Genomic DNA, 10,235 nt, shown 5'->3' on the forward strand with positions numbered 1-10,235 from the left:
GTGCATAGCGGACCTGATTTTGTGCAGATCATGAAAATGGGTATGTTGTACATACCATAATTCTGAAAAAAATGTGTGTGTATGTGTGTGCGCACAAAAAAAGTGCTACGTGTGCTAATGTGCATACTAATTTGTGCACGCATTTGCCCTAGATATAAAACCTGGCGCGTACGAGCTGACCTGTGTAGCAGGTGGCTGTTTCTGTGCATACGTAAATAGTAGAGGGAAAATTGTAGAGGGGTGCATTGCAATCTGTGCTTTAAAAGTCAGTTTACCCCTACAACAAGTGTGAACAGGAGTAGCCAGAGCGTACAGCTGTGAGAAAGAATAGTCATTTTGCCCCCGCATCCTGTAAAAGGGCATAGGACAGTTGAAGGGGGGTTTGCAATGCAGGTAGGGAGCAAAAATGTCCCCTGTCTGCATTATATACCCTACTACTATTATATACCCTACTACGTTCATGGAATCCATAAGCGGCAGAGTAGACAACATGTTTTTATCCTTAAAATAGGGATAGAAATAAACTTATGCCCATTGGAATTGCCAAACAAATGCCAAAAATCATGTTAAAAAAAACAATAACGTGTTCTGGCCCTTTTAAATCCTGCCATGCCAATGTGATGCCAATGGTGATGTGGGCGTGTGCAAGGAGCCTTCTGGCATCAGTGGCCTCATCATTCTAGCCATGTGCATGCACAACAGAGCAGCATGCTAGGGATGTCTTTGTTATTTATAGGGGCTAGCCCGAAACTGTGAGCTCGGTACTCAGCCATGTGATTTACCCCACCTTGAGACAGACAGCACAGTCTTCTGAATGTGGACAAGGAGCGAGAACAAAATGGTGGCCACATATTACCCCTTGAAAATGTGCAGTCACATATCTTTGACGTAGCTCCTAAAAGTATAGACTTTCCTCAACACTTTGTACTACAAGACCTACAGTTGGGAGCCTAGAACGATGTAAATGCAGCTTTGCCCTTGTTATGTGTAGTCTATATTTTGAAAGCACTTTGCATTGTTTGGTCATGTCCATTTTTTTAATCTAAGATTTTCTACTGAATGACGTGCCAGCGCGCCACGTTGAATTGTAGTGAAGAGCGGAGTGGGTATACACAAGAGATAGTCAGGTTTTGTGTCACAACTTGTGCACCTTGTTTTGCGAAACAGGTGTTGGCATCTGATATATCGAGCTCGGTCACGTGTTAGGAGACTGTGAAACCCTGGGGAAAGGGCACATGAGGTACTCGGAGCGCCTAGAAATCTGGAAAAGAGTACAGTCTTGGAGCTGAATAAATGAAAATCCTGTTTTATCAACCAGACTGACCGGTTTCTTTATACAAGCACTGAGGCCGGAATTGAAACTAAAGAAAAAAAAGGCAAGTCAAAAGCACAGTGAATGATGCTATGTATAATGTTGAAGAAGAAACAAAGAAGACGAGTGTTTTGTAAGCACTGCTGCGTTTTCCAGGCCGACCCCACCCACCCTGCCTTAAACCTGAGTAAGAAATCTCCATTGTAAAATTGTTTTACAGGTGGGTGGGTGTAGAAGCCATGACTGGTGCTAGTTGTAGAACCTGCTTTCTCGTTACGGCTGCTGGGCCTTTCCTTGGCCCTTTTCCAGAAACAGCTGTTGAATTTTTATTTAAAATTTAAATACAGCATTAATTAAGAACACTTTCTGCAATTCTGGGCAAATCACTTTATCTCCCCGTGCCTGAATGTGTAATGTAAATACGGTGCTCATGTAAAGCGCTCCAATACCTTCGGTTTGAGTTTGTGCTATATAAATATGCAACAAAAAAAAGTCATAGGAGATTCTGGGGCTTCACGATAACCCCATGCGCCTGCTTTTTACCAAGTAGAACAATGACGTTTACCCTTTTCAAGTTTGCGATTTCGTGACGCCACCACAGTCTACTTGTGCAGTCTGATGTGCAGTGAAGTAGTGTGGCTCACTGGTTAGAGGCGGCAGACCCGAGAGCAGAGGACGGCCCGGGACCAGGGTTCGATTCCCGGCGCGGCAGGTTTCTGGACCAGGGTCAGCGGACTCGATAATTCTCTCGCCTCGGTGCCCACTCTGATCAGTGATCACACTCGGCAACTCTGGGCATTAGCTTGCCTCATCTTCAGTAACGGCCCCACCAGACCGCCGGGGATGCCTGGTCTCACCCTGGAGATACCCATTAAGGGACCATCTCTCAGGGAAGCCAGGAAGGGTTTCGCAGCGGTCGAAGCGCCTTGGGACCCTACGGGTAAGTAGTGCGCTATATAAATGCCAATACATTTACATTTACATTTACATTCAGTTTTTACCATTTTTTTTATATATGTGTTGATTATTCTTTTCGGTATAATAAGTCTAACCAATTCGAATAGATAGCAACATATACTATCCTGCTGGCCAAAGGAATTATTTGGGCACAAGGTAAAAAACACTTCTGCTGCTGCAAGCCCTCCTATTTACAAATTCACATGGTTTGCAACACCAAAGTGTGTTTTGCTATGTACTATACCCTTTCAGGGAGTGGACAAGTCTCCTGACTTTCCAAAGGGGGTTTGCGACTCATTAGAAATTGCAGTTAGTAGGGTTAGGGGGAAAGGGGCATCTCTTTCAACTTCTGTATCACAATGAAATGTTTCAGTAGCTTGCACCTGCAAATGCAGTCACAAACCATTGACCAGATACGGATAACCGAGTTGGGATGATAGCGGATTTGTGAGACTGCTTGCCCTGTGTGGCTCATGCCCTGTGGCATAGGGTGGAACAGATACTAGTTCAGGTGACCATCATATGCTGCTGTTAAATCTGGCCCTTTTTAAAGATTTATCCCCAAACGTTTTGCCTTTTGCCTCCTATTCTTCTGACTTGTTTTGTTGGCTGTAGGACTCTGGGCACTTTGCCACTGATAATTAATGCTAAATTGCATATGTTCTCTTTATAAATTGCAATTCTGATTGGTTATCCATGATCGTATAGTTGATTTATTAGTAAGTCCCTAGTAAAGGGCACTTGGTGTGACCATGGCCTGTAAATCAAATGCTACTAGTGGGCCTGCATTACTGATTGTGCCACTCACACAAGTAGCCCTGTGGACTTGTTTCAGGCCTACCATTCCAGTGTCCGTGAGTGCAGGCAGTGGCGTAACAAAACTTGAGGTGGCCCCCATGCAAAGTACATGGAGCCCCCCCCCACTCTAAGCCAGTCAAGAGCTCTCAGGCCAGGTGCAGCGGCGGCTATTGTTACACCACTGTTACCAATACGACTGTTATAAGTAACCCTGGATGGTGGAGATAATAGTTGGGCTCAGTCTGCTGGCAGTCTATCATGGGTGGCGGTCTCTCCACTATAAGAGTCCCTGCCAGCAGTAAACCGGGGAAGTTTATCCTGTTTTAGGTGGGTTTCCTGATGCGGACTCCAGTCAGGATCTGTAACATCTGGCCCACCGATCATTTAGTTTTGCCAAAAGCGCACCCACTGCTCCTTCTCGTTCACACCTCCTTCCTCCCTCTTGCTTCCTATCTCTTCCGTTCCATTATTTCTGACCATCCTATCTTTTTAACATTCTTTTCTCAGCTTTCAGCTTTATTCTTTCTATTCTTTGTCACTTTTATCTTCTACTTTTCCCATTAATATATTTTCATTATGCTTTTCCTATCTCCTGTGCAGTATTTCTATCCCTTTCTCTGCTCTTCTTTTATACTATCCCCTTGTCTTTCCTTCATCCATTTTCTCACCCTTTCCATTCGCTACCTCTCTTTTCTCTCTTTCTATTTTATACCCGATCCTCTCTTCCTTAACAGTTTTGTTTACAGGTGACCATCTACTTATAGCAACTCGTGACTTCTTTCCTACATACTTCTCACTGTGTCCCTCGATTAGCTCTTCCAACACTTTCTCATCTATCATTATGCTCTCCATCAATCAAGTACAGAACTGGTCCCTGGTTGAAGAGCCTACTGGATTCACGGCTGTTTGTTCCCAGATAAATTAATAAAAAGAATTGAACAATAAAAGAGCATGGTGTAGGAGAGTAGGGTCTGCTATCCTATGGTCACCCCAAATTTTTGCTTTTTGCTTCACTGGTTTCTGACTTAATGTGGCTGTGGGCCTGCTAATCAGACCCACAGCCTGCTGTTCTCTCTCTAAATTACTGCCAATGCACTCTAGGTGCATTACGAATTGGAACTGGTTCACCTTATGAGCCCCTGTAATAGTGCACCCTAGGTGCCCAGGGCATAGGTGTATCCAAGGCCTACCAGGGGCTGCAGCACGTATTGTGCCACCCCTGGCCTGGCCTCCATATTTGACACAACTGGCTGATCACTCAGCTGGGGTAAGTCGGTGTAACCACCTCTTACTTAGGTACAGTATGTCTGTGCCTAACCCTAAACTGGACACATATGTTCCTATCAGCCACTCCTATGGAAGGCCTCATCAATCCTGGAGGCAGAGTGCTTGGAAATATGTGAGATGGTGCTCTGGCATGAGCCGAGCCTGTCTGCAGCTGTCGGGAACAACTCCCTAAGCCGTTCCGGGATATTGCCATACCATATACTCTTAAGTGCATTATAATCCTCGCGGTTAAATGCTATCTTTGGTTTGGCTTTATCAAAACATGTCGAGTAAGGTGTCATACGAATTGGAATACTATCCCCTCGCCAATTCTGGCGACGGGGATAGCATTCCACCCTTCTAGAGGGACACGACATGTGCGTAGCCTTAACCCCGGTTAAAGTTAAACAGAGCCTCAGCTTCACAAAATGGACGCTGCCACCACAGACACAAGTCTGGCCTCCTGCTGCTGACCGAAACTCGGCAGATGGTGGCCTGGACAAAGGGTTTCCTGCCTTGGGAGGTGCGAGCACCACCCCAGACAGGATTTTGTGTATTAGGTAGGACAGGGCTGAAAAGAATCAGACATGCCCGGGGCACACAAGGTGTCCCCGTGCATAGGCCAGTCCAAACCGGTCCTGGGGCCTTCCAGCCCCAGTCCTGGCGCGGAGCTGGACAAAGGAAAGGGGGTGTAACCGCCCCCCTTCCTGGTTCCTCCCAGAGGAGGGACCTAGTAGGTGATCCACCCCCTAGATTGGAATAAGAGGGGGAGCAGTGCCATTGCACGGCAGATCATCCCGAAATCAACTTAAACTAAGAAGAAGACTGGACTTCGACATTCTGCTGCACAGAAGACTGAAGAAGAATCTCCCTTGTGGCCAAGGAGTGACCACCCTGTGAACACAGGTACCAACCAGCAACTCGACGTCTGCTTTGCCGCCGCCTCCCGCCGGAGCCCGAGCCCAGAGCCCGACAAGAACCAGATTCCCAGACCTCTCCGAGCCCGATCCACAGTCCCTGCAAAGAAGGGACCCGTGGAGGCACCGAGTGACGTGGGACCGGACCTCTTGGAAGACACTCGTAAAGCTGACTGCGCAGCTTCTGAGGCATCCTCGACGTTGTGCTTTGGGGATTGAGAACCCCCACCACCGAGCAGCCCTTGCACCGAAGATCAGCCCCCCAGCATCTCCACGATCTGCGTGGGGCCCTTTTGCACTGTGCCACTCGACGCGCCATCCCGGCCACTAGCCACGCGGCCAGCGGCCATCTTGGCGACGAACCCGAAGATTTAAACAGCAGGTCTGGTTGCTCCAGACCTACCCAAGCTCCTGTAAAAAGGAGCACCCGCTCTGACCTTGCTGGTCCGAGTGAACAGCATCTTTCAACTTCTGCGTGGCTTGCATTTGCCAAGGCCTGTTTGCGCCGATCAGGTCGCCGACACCGCCAACAGCGAGAAGCCTACGTGGGACAGCTCGTGACCGACTCCTGGACGTCCTCGACCCCGGGTATCCACGTGGCTGCAGAAAGAAGCTACCCGACAACGCCTGTTTGCACCCGACATCACCTGGTTCCACTCTGGTTCCACGGCAGTCACTGGCTAGTGACTTTGAACACTGTCCCCTCTGCTTTCAGGTCTTCACATCTACAGATCCACCCTTGGATCCACCGGAACTCTTCTCATCGAGCCGCCTGCAGCATCTCCTGCTCCAAGCACCATCGACCAGCGTGACGAAACCCGACACATCTTCGACCCTGTGCACCCGCTTCCTGTGGGTGAGGTAACTCAGCTCCGCCGGTGCTCCTGCACTGGTACACATCCCAAGGGCCTGTGTTTTAAGTTTCAGCTCCGTAGGTCACTCGGAAGGTTCCTAACTTTCTAACTTTGTGCTTTTTACGCACCATAGACATTGTATTGTAAAGTGCGTGCACTTTGAACACTGCACCCGAGTCCCGTGGGCCTTTCCCGACTTAGTTAACTCCAGTCTCGAATAGCTCCAGCGATTCCCAAGGCCCTAGGCCTCTTCACTTTCCTTTAGGTATCTCTTATACCACTTATTTAGTATATGGTTTAGGTGGCCCCTAGGGCTCATCCATATTGTGCAACTTTTGTGTATTTTAAACTGTCTTGTGATTTTACGCTTGTGCTTCTGTGCTCATAAAGAGTCCAGGGGATTTTAATAGTTAATAAATCAATATATATTTTCAATATATATCTGTGTGGTGTCCCTTTCATTTGGTATTCAAGGGGGTTGTGTATGGTATAACAGCTGGCTTCACATGCCTTTCAGAGTTTAGCCTAAGACTGCTTTGTCCACGTTACCACTAGGATAACTGGTCTACAAGGTTGAATTACAACCATCATCATAAGGGTTGCTTGGCATGGTACAAAGTGATCACTAGAATTAGTGAGCATTATATACCAGGCCAACTTCTCACATTGGTGAGCAGCGGATTGGGATCTGAGCTTGCTGTTGTTTTACCATTACAATCTTTGAGATTATCATCTGAAAGATCACACAGGTACCTGCTAGGTACATATAAAACAAGACTAGTATACTTAAGTTCTACTGAACTTAGTTGTTGTAGAGCAAAGGGAGTAGCACACCCTAGCTACAACTACTAGATAGGTTTAGTAGGTAAACACCAGTGTAGGTAGATTGCAACACATCCACCCACACTAGAGCAATGTCTGGAGCAGAGGGTTCCACTGGGAATGTCTCTGTTGAGAGTGACCCTCCAAGGGCACCATCCAAATTTGCTACTTTTCCTTTTAAGGAATTAAGACAGCTTTGTGTCTTAAGGGGTCTGAAGACAGGGCCTACCCCTACTACAGACCACCTAAGAGAGCTCTTGGATCAGTCTGAGGCTCTAAAGACCTCTAAAGCAAACCCCACAGGGAATGCTGAAGGAGGCCATCCTTCAGAGGATGACACTGTAGACACCCCTACCCCTATCATCCTAGTAGATGAGGAAGCCTCCACCACTGGAGCTCCTCAAGTAGATGTAGAGGAAGAGGAAGAAGAAGAGGAGGAGGAGGTGGAAAGCAGTGAGTCAGATGATGACAGAGATAGTCAGGTGCTGGTCAGTAGACTGAACCAGGCTAACTTAAGTCAACTTGGGAATGAATCAGGTAACAACCCATTCAGACCCTCAGGTGGACTTAACCAGGGCCATAGGAGGAGAAGGCATCACTCAGGTGAATCCAATACCTCCCATGTCTCTAGAGGCTCTCATGGTCACTCCAGAAAGGAGATGACTAGCCCTCAGAGAAGGGAACATGAGGCCAAGATGAGAGAGGCTGAGCTTAGGATCCAGAGGCAAGAATTAGAGGTTGCCCTGGCTAAGGAGAAACTTGCTAGAGCAAGACAGCCTAGAGAGAGTGGGGTAATAGAACCCACTGGTGGCAGCAATATCCACAAGGATAAAGACAGGTCTTTTGATAATAGAAACCTGAGTAAGATTGTGCCCCCCTACAAAGCTGGGGATGACATCCATAAATGGATTACTGCAATGGAGAGAGCCTGCAGAGTACAGCAGATCCCTCAGGAGCAGTGGGCAGCAATCTTGTGGCTCTCCTTTGAAGGTAGAGGCCGAGACAGACTCCTCACAGTTAGTGATGGGGATTCTAGAAACTACCTGGTCCTGAAGAGTGCTCTGATTGATGGGTTAGGCTTAACCACTGAACAGTACAGGTTAATGTTCAGAGATACCCAGAAGACACAGACTCAGGACTGGTCTGAATTTGTTGAGTGTGCCACTAAGGCTCTGGAGGGATGGTTGCTGGGAAGCAAGGTTACAGACTATGAAGGATTGTACAATTTGCTGATGAGAGAACAAATTTTAAATAATTGTCAGAACCAGCAGTTGCATCAACATTTGGTTGACTCAGATTTGACCTCTCCCCAAGAATTGGGAAAGAGGGCAGATAAATGGGTAAGAACCAGAGTTAAGCAAAAGAACCAGAACCAGAACCAGGGTGGTGACCAGAAGAAAACAGACCAGAAGGGTGGGGAGCAGAAAGCTAAAGACCAGAAGTCTTCAACAGGGCCCCAAACTGAGACAGAGGGTGGGTCCCAAACTTCCAAGAAGAAGAAGAAAGAAGGTCAGAAGAAACCCTGGTGTAAAACTTGTAAGAACACCTCTCACTGGACAAGTGAGTGTAAAAAGGGTGGAGCCCCCAGCACTGCAGCCCCTAAGGCACCTGCACCCACTAGTACAGTTAGCAGTGCTGGTCCTCAAGCCAAGGGTTTAGTGGGAATCACTTTGGGAACTGAAGGAGATTCTGACCTAGTCAGAACTCTTACACAGGCTGTTCTGATTTGTGAAGGGGACATAGATTTGACCCCTGACATAAGTCCCAGTAACCTGGGCAAATACAGACAGACACCTTTGATTAACAACAAAGTGGCTCAAGCTTACAGGGACACATGTGCCAGTGTCACTATGGTGACACCTAACTTTGTGGACCCTGGACAATACATGCCAGGCGATGATTACCTGGTGACCAATGCCAGCAATGTCACTACTACACATAGTGTGGCACTTGTTAACTTTTCCTGGGGAGGGGTAACTGGCCTAAAGAAAGTTGTGGTTAGTGCTGATCTCCCAGTAGAATGTTTGTTGGGCAATGACCTGGAGAACTCTCTATGGTCAGAAGTTGAGTACAGGACTCATGCAGAGATGTTAGGGATATCATCACATGTCCTTGCTGTGACCAGGTCACAGGCCAAAAAGTGCCTCTCTGAACCTCAGGTCTTGGATCCTGGAACAATGGACCAAGTACCTCCCAAGAAGAAGAACAGGAGGGTTAAGGCTGTGCCTTCCCAACTGCCTACAAGTGAGGATCAGGCTTCACAGGAAACTGATCTAGAGACCCCTGAAGGAACTGTCCCTGAAGAACTTGAACCTGATCAGGTTGAGTTTCTGGGGACAGGGGGACCTTCTAGGGCAGACTTGGGGCAGGCTCAGTTAACCTGTCCTTCTCTTGAACCCCTCAGACAGCAGGCTGCTGCTGAGGCTGCTGGGAATGCTCAAGGTGCCCATAAAGTATATTGGGACGATGGACTCCTTTATTCAGAGGCTAGAGACCCCAAGCCTGGTGCTACCAGGAGGTTGGTTATACCTCTGCAATTTAGGGGCTTCCTACTCACCTTGGCCCATGATATTCCTTTAGCAGGACACCTAGGCCAGAACAAGACTTGGGACAGGCTTGTCCCTCACTTTCACTGGCCTCACATGTCTGAAGACACCAAGGAGTTTTGTCGCTCCTGTGAAACCTGCCAAGCCAGTGGTAAAGCAGGTGGAACAACAAAGGCCCCCCTGATACCACTACCTGTGGTGGGGGTTCCCTTTGAGAGAGTGGGGATTGATATTGTTGGTCCAATGGATCCCCCTACAGCATCTGGGCACAGATTCATACTGGTGGTAGTGGATCATGCCACCAGGTACCCAGAGGCAATTCCCCTTAGGACCACAACAGCTCCTGTTGTGGCCAGGGCCTTACTTGGAGTTTTCTCCAGAGTGGGGTTTCCTAAGGAGGTAATATCAGATAGAGGTACCAACTTCATGTCTGGATATTTGACAGCTATGTGGAAGGAATGTGGTGTCAACTACAAGTTCACCACCCCTTATCACCCACAATGCAATGGGCTTGTTGAAAGGTTTAACAAGACCCTAAAGGGCATGATTAAAGGATTACCTGAAAAGCTCAGGCGAAGATGGGACATCCTTCTGCCCTGCCTTTTGTTCGCTTACAGAGAGGTCCCTCAAAAGGGGGTTGGCTTCAGCCCCTTTGAATTGTTGTTTGGGCACCCTGTAAGAGGACCCCTGTGTCTTGTGAAGGAAGGATGGGAGTTACCTCTCAAAAAGCCTAAACAGGACATAGTGGACTATGTACTTGGTC

This window comes from Lissotriton vulgaris, chromosome 2_1 (genome assembly GCF_964263255.1).
Source record: "Lissotriton vulgaris chromosome 2_1, aLisVul1.2, whole genome shotgun sequence".
Taxonomy (NCBI): domain Eukaryota; kingdom Metazoa; phylum Chordata; class Amphibia; order Caudata; family Salamandridae; genus Lissotriton; species Lissotriton vulgaris.